This window comes from Microcaecilia unicolor, chromosome 8 (genome assembly GCF_901765095.1).
Source record: "Microcaecilia unicolor chromosome 8, aMicUni1.1, whole genome shotgun sequence".
Classification (NCBI taxonomy): domain Eukaryota; kingdom Metazoa; phylum Chordata; class Amphibia; order Gymnophiona; family Siphonopidae; genus Microcaecilia; species Microcaecilia unicolor.
The window spans coordinates 198679739-198692276 of record NC_044038.1 but is presented as its reverse complement, the minus strand read 5'-3'; the positions used below and the strand labels follow the sequence as shown (position 1 = coordinate 198692276).

The following is a 12538-nucleotide window of genomic DNA, read 5'->3' as shown; positions in this document are numbered from 1 at the left end:
ACGTTTCCGCTAGTAGACCAGGTGGCCTCTGATGCTGCCGGCCAAGGCTGGCTTGTGCACGTGTCAGTGTGAACCTCGCTCAAGGGGGTTTTAATGTCTTAATCCAACCTCCTTAACTTCCCTGCATCAGCCAGCCCAGACAGACAGCAAGTGCGCCTGCGTTAAATAATTATTGACGGGAGGAGGAGGCGGTACCTACTTGTATCCCCGCCGGCTTTATGTTGGGATTCGTTCGCCGGCTTTTTCCGCTCTCCTTTTACGCAATTTCCTGTTTCCGGCAAGACAGGACTGGACACCTCAGAGAGAGAAGTTGTGTGTCATAGGGGACGGGACACCGGAGAAGGAAAGCTGAAGGGTTGTTGGTGGGCGACCTCAGGTATGAGTTTGACGGTGGGGGTTTTGAGGGAGAGGTGCTGAATCGCGGACAGGGAGGAGGGGGGAGACAGAGGGGGAGATGGCAGACCACAGGAAGATCGGTACCTGAGTGCGTGAGGAGGGATGCTTGGTGTGTCGTGTGAGGGCAGCCGAGTGCGTGTGACTTGATATCCTTGCAAGAGGATCACATAGTGTCAACATCTGAAAAATGATTGGGGGTCCCAAACACAATACTTCTATTTGTTTACAGCTCCCCAGCACCCATTGTACCAACAGAGCTGGCTCTTATGCCCCCATCCTCAGAGAATCCCACGCTGCTTTCCATCTCCTACATAGTGTAATCCTATTAACCCCAAACGACGGAGCCCCACTTTGTCCTCATCTCCCACCCCCCCCCCACCTGAGGGAGCCCCACACTGCCCCCCCCCCCACCATTCCCTACCTGAGGGAATCCTACAGCCCCCTATCCCCAGAGGATCATATACTGGACCCTCTGGCGGGGTGATGGGGCAGTGGCATTGCCAAGGGTGGGCCCAGGCCCACCCAGTAGTGCCCAGTAGCAACACAGCAATGATGTGACTGGCAGGGATTCCCAAGCCCCACCAGCTGAAAACTCCCAACAACTGTCCCTCCTGCATACCTTGTAAATAACAGATCTTCGCCTGCAGCAAGCAGTGACTGATACATACTACTCACACCAGCCCCACAGCCTTCCCTCCGACATATTCCTGCCTATGTGGAAACAGGAATTTGCATCAGTGGGAAGGCTGTGGGGCCAACATTAAGAGTGTACATTAGTTGCTGTTTGCTACTGAAAATCTGCTATTTAAAAGGTATATGGGGGGGGGGGGGGGTTGTTTGAGAGACCATATGGCATGCAGATTAGAGAAGGAGAGACCAAATCACATGTGGAATGGAGTGGGGTTCTGCCCACCCAGCTTGGGCCCAGGCCCACCCAAAATTGGGTATCTGGCTACACCCCTGTGATGGGGGACAACACCCTCTCTTCCACTATCCCATCCCCCATATATGAAAATTCTACACTGCCAAATGAGGGAATCCTATATAGTTCCACCCCATCCTAGGATATCTCATACTGCACCCGTTCACCACCCTCAGAAAGTCCTCAGGAGATTCCTCATTGCCCCCCATGGGAGCCTATACTGTTCCTCCCTTCCCTTATATACACCTTATCTACCTGTGCCCCACACTGCTTCTTATCCCCCAAATGAGGAAGTGCTACAGACTCTAATTCTTACCACACTTCCCCACTTTACACGATCTCATAATGGCACCAAGGCTGTGGAGTCTGAGTCTGAAGCAGTTTTGGGTGGAGTCTAAAAATGTACCAACTCCGATTCCAGCTTCAAAACAAAATAAGTTTGTTGATATATGTACATATATATACATATCTTTGTCTTGGATCTAAAGTTTTATATTTACCAGTACTTTAGATCCAGAACAAAAGTTTTAAAGCCTAATATCAGTAAGAATCAGAGCTGGAGTTGAAGTTGGACAATAGAAAAATACAGGAGTCGGAGTCAAAGGTTTGGTGTTCTGATGCTTTAAAAAATGACAAGGAAGACTCTGATGCAAGGAAGACCACAGTGCCTCATTCCCCATACTCAAGCTGTCCCACACTTCTCCTTGCCCCATTCCAGAGGATTCTACACTCCCCCCCCCCCAAAAAAAAAAATCTTAAAGTGAGCTTACACTGCCTCCCCCCACATACACACTCCCTCAACCCCTACTCTTAAAAAGAGTATCCAGCATAGCCCCCACCTCTTTACTAGTGTTTCCCATACAGTCACTGTCATATCCCTCATTATCCGAGGATACCATACTACTCCTCATCGTCCACATCCCAGGGGGATCCCATATAGCCATCTCAAGCCCTGTCACCAGGGGATTTCATACTGTCTTCCTATCAAAGGATCCCACATTACCTGTTATTCCACACTGTTCACCTTCCTCTCCTAGAAGAATCCCATGCTGCTTTCCACTCCCAGGATGTTCTATATTTCCTTATTACTGGCTCCCTTGCTATCTCCCTTTCACTTGGTTGTCCCTGGTAACTCCTCTTCTTCCGCTGACTGATCCAGGAGTGGTGTTTCAGGAGGTGCCTAAATCACAGACAGTTCTATGCTATGGGAAAACTTTTTTTTCTGTATTCTATCACTGCTTTAACCAGAACAGGATTTTCACAAGCGTTACCTTATAGAGTTGGTCGTCAACCCGGTTCTGGTGATACACCTAGCCACTCAAGTTTTCAGGATACCCATAATGAAAGTGCATGAGAGAGAGTTACATATCGTGAAGGTAGTGCATGCAGATTTTTCTCATGCATATTCATTATCTCAATAAAACTTGGTAAATCAATTCAAATATAGTTGCATCAATTGCATAAACAACTTTCCCAAGCAATTGTAGCATATACAAAATCTTTATTACAAGTCATAAACATACTAACACACTTTTCTAAAAGCTCATCACATTCGCATAGTGTTATTGCTCCTAAGAATTGCACATTTCACTTTTATATTTACACCACGTATGATCCCTAAAAAAAAAAAAGCAAAAATAGCTGCACTCCACCCAGTCTGTTACCAAAAATCGAAAAACTCAGTACTTATCTTGACAATCCTTCACCACATAATACTGAGGATGATTGTTTAGTTCCTCAATTGTTCTGATGAACCTCATACACACGAAGTCAACAGTACACTCCATAGTTCTCACAGACCTCCAGACGGATCGCTGTCAATCAAGATCCCTTGAATTAGTCCTTCAAATGTAGTCACTGAATGTTCACAAACTTGTCATAAACATCCACCACTTGTGTCCAGCCGGGTACACAAAGCATTTCAATAATCCACACAACTCTGATGTTGATAGTCTTATCCAGCCATGACCCTACACGGTCCGTGTTTTGCTAAATAAGTGTGATCAGGGGTCAATTATCTGAAGCCACCCTGGTGGTCTAGTGGAGTCTTCGGGGACGGAAGCCGTTCCTGCAGGGTTCCCGTGGAAGTGTACGCTGCACTTGCACCAGCATCTTACTTACCAAGTTCTTTGATTGCTGTCTCTTTCTCCTCCTTGCTTTAAAAGCACAGATGAGGAAAGTCTCCATTAAGGAGGTGGTAGAGACACAAATGGTGACGGAATTCAAAAAGGCATGGGATGAACACAGAGGATCTCTAATTAGAAAATAGAAGTTATAAAAAACCTAAACTTAAATGACTACATATATGTGAATGTGTTGAGTGACGCTTAGATGGTGACTCTGGCTGTGATGAACTAGGACCGATACCGGGCAGACTTGTATGGTCTGTCTCTCGTATACGGCATTCTGGTTTAGGATAGGCTGGAAAGGGCTTAGACAGCAACTTTAGTGGCTGGAACATGAGGACAGTGCTGGACAGACTTTTACAGTCTGTTTCCCGCAAATGAGAAGACAAATAGGCTGGAGTGGGCTTCAATGACAACTCCAGCAGTTGGACCATAAGGATAGGTCCAGGCGGACTTCTATGATCTATGTCCCAGAAACACCAAAGAAAGACCATAATGAAGTATATATCACTTTCATTGTTGATTTAATTATGAATTGATAATGAGCGTGACTATTGGACAGACTAGACCAATAAGGTTTTTTTCTGCTGTCACTTACTATGTTACTATTAATCCTCTCTGCTCCCAGGCTGATGCACAGACCTCAGCTCTGACACAGGCACAAGGATCAGATGTCACCTGACCTACTGGCGCGTGCATGTGGCGACCTCTGAGCAAACAGTGCCAATGAATCGGAGACAACTTACATGTGCGCACCAGACCAAGTTCCAACTTCTGTTCCTTCCTTGCATGCAGTGCTGTGGCTGGAACCCAGAGAGAGACTGAGAGAGCTAACCGGAATTTTTTTCATGTACTATTAAATTCTTGTGGGAATGGGTGGGGACAGGTTATATTCTTGCGGGGATGGGTGGGGACAGGTTAAATTCTGGTGGGAATGGGTTAAATTCTTGCGGAGATGGGTGGGGATGGGCAAGATTCCAGCGGAGACAGGTGGGGATGGGTAAGATTTCTGCCCCCATGCAACTCTCTACATGAGACACACCCAGCCAATTGGGTTTTCAGGACAAACACAGTGAATATACATGCGAGACATTTGCACGCACTGCCTACTTGGTATGTAAATTATCTCATTGTGGATATCTTGAAAAACCTCACTTGCTGAGTGTACCCTGAGCAACTAGTTTGGGAACCCCCTGCTCTAATGCAGGGGTGGGCAACCAGGGTCATCGAGGGCTACAACCTCCATAGTGAAAATGAATTAGATTTATTTGCATATACTGCTTCCATTGTATGTAAATATCTCATGCTTATTCATTGTGGATATCCTGAAAAACTTGACTGGCTGGGTGTACCCTGAGTATTGGGTTGAGAACCTCTGCTCTAATGTCTTCAGCCAGTATCTGGCTGTAACATTACCAGTCTATGGTTAGTTACAGGGCAGAGATCCTTCATATACTCTGTACATTGGAGATGAATCCAGCTGCATGTTAGGTACATTGGAGATGAATCCAGCTGCTTGTTAGGAGAAATGCCAAGGAATGAATGTAAAGACACTTCATTTATACTATAGAACCCAAATTTATCGTTTATCGGTTTACTATACTGCCTCTAAGTGAAAAATCAAACGGTTTACAATCAAAAACAAAAAAAAAGAAAAGGAACTCCATAAATTAATAGGAAAGACCAGTCAACAAACCAGGCACACAGAGGAGATAGATGCTTTCTTTTATCTTCAAATTACACCTGAGCTTTCTCTCCCGTCACAGGAACCATCTGTGTTGGAACAGGAGGCTCTAAAGATTTGTGATTTGTATTGCTGCCCTATGGCACTAGTTCCCTTGGTTGGTCAGCAAGTGGTGTTTGACCTCTGCATTATAGCTGTAACAGAGGGCTGTTTTCTTTTTATCTACATTCCCCAAAAGAGAAAAGTAATTACATAAGTATTGCCGCACTGGGACAGACAAAATGTCCATCAAGCCCAGCATCCTGTTTCCAACAGTGGCCAATCCAGGTCACAAATACCTGGCAAGATCCCGAAAAAGTTCAGTACATTTTATGCTGCTTAACCCAGAAATAAGCAGTGGATTTTCCCCAAGTCAATTTCTATGGACTTTTCCTTTAGGAAGCCGTCCAGACTTTTTAAAAACCCTGCTAAGCTAACTGCCTTTACCACATTTTCTAGCAGCGAATTCCAGAGTTTAATTACACGTTGAGTGAAGAAAAACTTTCTCAGATTCATATTAAATTTACTACTTTGTAGCTTCATCGCATGCCCCCTAGTCCTAGTATTTTTGGAAAGAGTAAACAAACGATTCACGTCTACCCATTCCACTCCACTCATTTTATAGACCTCTTATCATATCTCCCCTCAGCCGTCTTTTCTCCAAGCTGAAGAGCCCTAGACGCTTCAGCCTTTCCTCATAGGGAAGTCGTCCCATCCCCTTTATTATTTTCGTCACCCTTCTCTGTACCTTTTCTAATTCCACTATATCTTTTTTGAGATGCGGCGACCAGAATTGAAAACAATATTTGAGGTGCGGTCACACCGTGGACCGATACAAAGGCATTATAATGTCCTCACTTTTGTTTTCCATTCCTTTCCTAATAATACCTAACATTTTATTTGCTTTCTTAGCTGCCACAACACACTGAGTAGAGGGTTTCAACGTATCATCAACAACGACTCCGAGATCCCTTTCTTGGTCCGTGACTTCTAATGTGGAACCTTGCATTACATAGCTATAATTCGGGTTCCTCTTTCCCACATGCATCACTTTGCACGTGCTCATATTAAACGTCATCTGCAGTGTGATTGGTCAAATATCCTTAGTGCTAATGCTCTTTGTCCTGATTGGCCTTGAAGCCAAGGACTTAGCCCAGAATGTGCTTCTAGAATTCCCCAATCTCAGTTGGGAGTGTGGAGGGAGTGGACCTCTGCGCTGAGGTCCTGTTCAATTTCTGTGAGCAGTTTCTTTTTTCTGACCTCCCCAGGTACTACTTTGGTAGTAAAAAGTGTTCAACTAGATTTAACACCAAATCCTTGTTGTTTTACCTGTTCCTGTTTGCTGTTTAAACTTTTACCATTCACAGTTCTACTTTTTTTGATAATAAACCTATTAGTTTGTTAGCTCTGTTGTCCTGGACTGACTAACAATCCTGCGGAATCGGTCTGTGGGTGTTTTCTAGGAACTGTGAGACCCTTAGCATTGTGGCCCCCAGTGCCTTTATAAACCACCGGTGAAATAACTTACGGGTGGCAGAACTTGTCCAGAGGCAAGTGGGACCCAGCAGGTGGGTGAAATGTATGCTAGTGTAGGGACACATACACAGGTTCAAGCAAGCCCGAGCAGTTCTGGGCTACACCCTCTAAATGGCCACAGGGTTAACCGCAGGTTGGTGCTATGGTTAACGCTAAGGCGTTATATGACAGACTCCTTTTTCTGGTGGCAGAGTGGTGGGATTGTCAGGCTCAGTTTGTAAGTTGAGGGTCACCATCCACATTTTGATTCATTTAAAAAAAAAAAAAAAAATCTTATCTGCAGCTTCCAGACACAGAGCACAGTGAACGAGTACATCAGCAACAGGGTCCCCTTCCCCATACAGTTTCTTTTTGGGTACTGTTAGGCGATTAGCTGCGTGCTTAAGGTGAATGGCAGTGGCTGTCGGACACCGGATATGCCTGACTTAACACGAGAGCAACCAGATGACTTCGGCAAGGAGCAGATGCAGCACTCGCTTGTTCTGAGTCCCACTCCTGGGGGGGGGGGGGAAACCAAGACTCCTTGTAAGCTAGCAGTGCTGGATCCCTCACCAGCTGAAATCCTGTGGATCTACATGGAAAAGTGACAGCAGCAAGCGGAATGAGTAGAGTGACAGCAGCAAGAGAAGCATGAATTCCAGCTGCAGAAGATGGAGATGGAAATGACTCATATCCAAGGCTCCAGCCCATCCTCTGTGCCGATGCCAAAGGCAGGATTCACAACCCAGATCGGGCCCAACTTGTTTGTGTAGTTTGATACACGAGGTGCCATTGATGGACATCTAACTGCCTTTGAGAAAATTTGCCACCTCAATGAGATTCCCGAGAAAGACTGGGAGCAGCTATTTGGGAGGAAAGCTCACTGGTAGAGCACTTGAGGCATTCCAAGGATTGTCCATGGAGACATGCTCCCAGTTTGAGGAGATGTGCAAAGCTTTGTTGAACCGTTATGCCATTATGAGCCCTACAGACTAAAGTTTCAGACTTTGCAAAAGGGGGTGGATGATACCCACAGTGAGTTTGTGATCCAGCTAAGATGAGGTGAGGGAGCATGTTCGAGATCACCAGTCCCATGCAGTGGAGAAGGCAGTTGAAATGGCTGACATCTTTGTGGCTAATATCCACAGCAACCAGGATCTGACCGCCCTTAAGTTGAATATTCCTGCAACCTTGGAGACAGTCGGCAAACCTTCCAGTTGTCTCCCAAAATCTAAGGACTTTAGGCATGAACGTCCTTGTTACCAGTGTGGGCATAAAGGACATTTCAAAGTGGATTGTCCAGATAACCCCTACTACTACTACTACTATTTAGCATTTTTTATAGCGCTACAAGGCATACGCAGCGCTGCACAAACATAGAAGAAAGACAGTCCCTGCTCAAAGAGCTTACAATCTACTACTACTATTTAGCATTTCTATAGCGCTACAAGGCGTACGCAGCGCTGCACAAACATAGAAGAAAGACAGTCCCTGCTCAAAGAGCTTACAATCTACTAGACAAAAAATAAATAAAGTAAGCAAATCAAATCAATTAATGTGAACGGGAAGGAAGAGAGGAGGGTAGGTGGAGGCGAGTGGTTACAAGTGGTTACGAGTCAAAAGCAATGTTAAAGAGGTGGGCTTTCAGTCTAGATTTAAAGGTGGCCAAGGATGGGGCAAGACGTAGGGGCTCAGGAAGTTTATTCCAGGCGTAGGGTGCAGCGAGACAGAAGGCGCGAAGTCTGGAGTTGGCAGTAGTGGAGAAGGGAACAAATAAGAAGGATTTATCCATGGAGCGGAGTGCACGGGAAGGGGTGTAGGGAAGGACGAGTGTGGAGAGATACTGGGGAGCAGCAGAGTGAGTACATTTATAGGTTAGTAGAAGAAGTTTGAACAGGATGTGAAAACGGATAGGGAGCCAGTGAAGGGTCTTGAGGAGAGGGGTAGTATGAGTAAAGCGACCCTGGCAGAAGACGAGACGGGCAGCAGAGTTTTGAACTGACTGGAGAGGGGAGAGGTGACTAAGTGGGAGGCCAGAAAGAAGCAGATTGCAGTAGTCTAAACGAGAGGTGACAAGGGTGTGGATGAGGGTTTTGGTAGAGTGCTCGGAAAGAAAGGGGCGGATTTTACGGATGTTGTAAAGAAAGAAACGACAGGTCTTGGCAATCTGCTGGATATGAGCAGAGAAGGAGAGAGAAGAGTCAAAGATGACCCCAAGGTTTCGAGCTGAGGAGACAGGGAGAATGAGAGAGCCATCAACAGAAATAGAAAACGGGGGGAGCGGGGAGGTGGGTTTGGGGGGGGGGGGGAAATGAGAAGCTCGGTTTTGGTCATATTTAATTTCAGGTGGCGTTGAGACATCCAGACAGCAATGTCAGACAAGCACGCTGAAACTTTGGTTTGGATGCAAGGTGAGATATCAGGGGTAGAAAGGTAGATTTGGGAGTCATCAGCATAGAGATGGTAGGAAAAGCCATGGGATGAGATTAATGAACCAAGGGAAGAAGTGTAGATAGAAAAGAGGAGGGGACCAAGAACAGAACCCTGAGGTACGCCGACAGGCAGAGGGATAGAAGTAGAAGAGGATCCACCAGAGTGAACACTAAAGGTGCGGAGGGAGAGGTAGGAAGAGAACCAGGAAAGGACAGAGCCCTGGAATCCAAGTGAGGACAGGGTATCGAGAAGTATGCTGTGATCGACAGTGTCAAAAGCAGCGGAAAGATCAAGAAGAATGAGGATGGAATATTGACCTCTGGATTTAGCCAGTAATAGGTCATTGGAGACTTTAGTAAGCGCAGTTTCGGTTGAGTGGAGAGGGCGAAAACCAGATTGTAGAGGGTCAAGAATAGCATGTGAGGAGAGAAAATCAAGGCAGCGGCGGTGAACAGCACGCTCAAGTAATTTGGAGAGAAAAGGAAGGAGGGAGATGGGTCGGTAATTAGAGGGACAAGTAGGGTCAAGTGAAGGCTTCTTAAGGAGAGGTGTGACCACAGCATGTTTAAAGGCAGCAGGGACAGTCGCAGTGGAAAGTGAGAGGTTGAGAATGTGACAGATGAAAGGAATAAGAGCAGGAGAGATGGCATTAAGAAGGTGGGTGGGAATGGGATCAGAGGAACAGGTGGTACATTTTGAGGAAGAAAGGAGAAGTGTAGTTTCCTCAATAGTAACTTCAGGAAAGGAGGAAAGGGAATGAGGGGAAGGAGAGGGAGGGGAACGGACTAGTGGAGGGAGAGGTGGTGAGGTAGAGAAAGCAAGGTTTATCTTTTGAACCTTGTTGTGAAAGAATTCAGCAAGGGTCTGAGGAGATAATGGAGGGGGCACCTTGAGGAGAGAGTTCAATGTGGTGAAGAGAAGTCGAGGATTAGAGCCAAGAGAGTTGGTCAGTTGGATATAATAATCCTGTTTGGCACGTAAAAGAGCAGATTGGAAGGAGGTCAGCATGAACTTAAAGTGTAAGAAATCAGCAAGGGCCCGAGATTTCCGCCAGAGGCGTTCGGCGGAGCGGGTACAGGAAAGTAGGTAGCGGATATTAGAAGTCAGCCAAAAATAAAGTAAGCAGTGTAGAGCATTCCAGTCCCTGCACCAAAACTGGCAAACAGAGTCAGACATGGGTGGCCCAACAGACGAAACCAGCAGAGACCACCTCTCCAGTTTCAGAACCTGAGTTCATCCAGGTGGAACCTGCTGACCAAGCAACAAGAGGAAGTGCTCCAGTGTTTCCAGCAGAACCAGTTGTGAAGTGACCGAGGCCTTCATTATGGGACAGCCTGATATATCTGGGACAACTATTGATCAGACCGTTGAACTTGATTTGACAATCACCAGCAGAGTCCCTTCCAGCTATTGATACTGATATAGGATAGAAACATGCTTTCCAGGATGCACAACATTCTGACCCTAACCTGGAAACCCTGCAGCAGAGTACTTGTCAGCCAACTGATGAGACCCGTAAAGGTCACATCCTATGGAATGGGGGCTTGTTGTACAGAAAGGAAGGGGTGAACAAACGTGGATCGATATTGTGTATCTGGATTTTTAAAAAGGCATTTGATAAAGTACCTCATGAAAGACTCCAGAGGAAATTGGAAAGTCATGGGACAGGAGGTAGTGTTCTATTTTGTATTTAAAAACTGGTTAAAAGAAAACAGTAGGGTTAAGTGGTCAATATTGTGCTTATTATTTCTATCAGTTTTTTTGTACAAGTTTAGCTTCATTTGTCTTTATTTGAAATTTCATAAATAAAAAAATGTTCTAAAAATGGAATAATCTTATCAGTGGGGTGGAGTTAGGGTAGGGGCGGGGCTACAGTGGGGGTGGGACTACAGTGGGGCGGGGCTAGGATGGGGCCCCACCAAATTGGTCTGCATAGGGCCCCGCACTTGCTAAGACCGGCCCTGGCTACGGTAGAAGCTATTTAAAATTAGCCCACTCCCAAAACCAAAAAGCAAGTACAGTACTGACCTTCCTCAGGACTACAGGGTATTACAGAAAGTTTGTGCCTCACTATAGCACCATAGCCAAGCCCCTGACTGACCTAAAAAGAGACTGTCCCAAATCATTTCCTGGTTGCCAGGGTGTGAAACAGCCTTCCTAATGTTAGATTGCTTTAGCTACCACTCTAGTACTAGCTGCGCTGGACTACCATCAAAGGTTCGTGGTACAGACTGATGCCTTAACATATGGCATCGGGGCTGTGCTCAATCAAGTGAAGAGCAAAGGGGAAGAGCACCACATTGTGTATCTGAGCCGCAAGCTCCTGGACAGGGAGGTAGTGTATACCATTATTGAGAGAAAATGCCTGGCCTTAGCGTGGGCGACACTTTACTGTCATCACAGATCACAATCCATAGGTCTGGCTTGAGAGAGTGGAAAGCAACTTCAGTGGAGTCTGTCCCTACAGATGTATAACTTCACCGTACAGCACCATAAGGGCAGTGAACATGGCAATGCCAATGAACTCTCCAGGAAGAAAGAGCCACGACTGCCCGGACGATGGACTGTTGAGACCTGACCAGCACTCTAACCAGACCGCAGTCTGTGGTCTGTCTTGAAGTGGGGAAGTGTGGTGGAACAGGGGGCTTCTACTTGTGATTTTTTTTTTTTTTGTATTGCTGCCCTATGACACTTTTTCCCTTCAGTGTTTTTTTCCCTTGGTTGGCCAGCAGGTGGTGTTTGACCTCTGCATTATAGCTGTAACAGAGGGCTGTTTTCTTTTTAGCTACATTCCCCAAAAGAGAAAAGTAACCTGCAGTGTCATTGGTCAAACAGCCTTAGTGCTAATGCTCTGTAGCCCAGAATGTGCGAGAACTCCCCAGTCTCAGTTGGGAGTGTGGAGGGAGTAGACCTGCACTGAGGCCCTGTTCAATTCCTGTGAGCAGTTTTTTTTTCCCTGACCTCCCTAAGTACTACTTAGGTAATAAAAGTGTTCAGCTAGATTTAACACCAAATCCTTGTTGTTTTACCTGTTCCTGTTTGCTGTCTAAACATTTACCGTTCTCTGTTCTACTTTTTTTTTTATATTAGCTTGTTGGCTCTGTTATTCTGGACTGACTAAGAATCCTGTCAGTTTATGTTCGCAGTCTGTGGGTGTTTTCTAGGTGTGGCCTCAGTACCTCTAGAGACCACCGGGGAAATAACTTGTGGGTGGTAGAACTTGTCCAGAGGCAAGTGGGACCCAGCAGGTGGGTGAAGGGTATGCCAGTGTAGGGTCACGTGCACAGGCAGGCCTGGGCAATGCTTGGCCAGATCCTTCAGGTGACCACAGAGATAACCGCAGGTGGGTGCTAGGGGTAACACTAAATGTCTTAATTGGTCTAAAAAAAAATCAGCAAAGGTAACTCAATGTAGAGATAATAT

General features: G+C 46.0%; 1 protein-coding gene across 2 annotated transcripts in view; it reads left to right on the top strand.

The window, feature by feature from the left end:
- The first annotated feature begins 284 nt into the window (after positions 1 to 284).
- ARFGAP1 (ADP ribosylation factor GTPase activating protein 1) overlaps positions 285 to 12538 on the top strand; it is a 42614-nt gene continuing 30360 nt past the window's right edge. For both annotated transcript variants that reach the window (XM_030211198.1, XM_030211197.1), the window contains exon 1: positions 285 to 376. The gene's annotated coding sequence lies outside the window, so the exon portion shown is untranslated. The remainder of the gene's footprint in view (positions 377 to 12538) is intronic.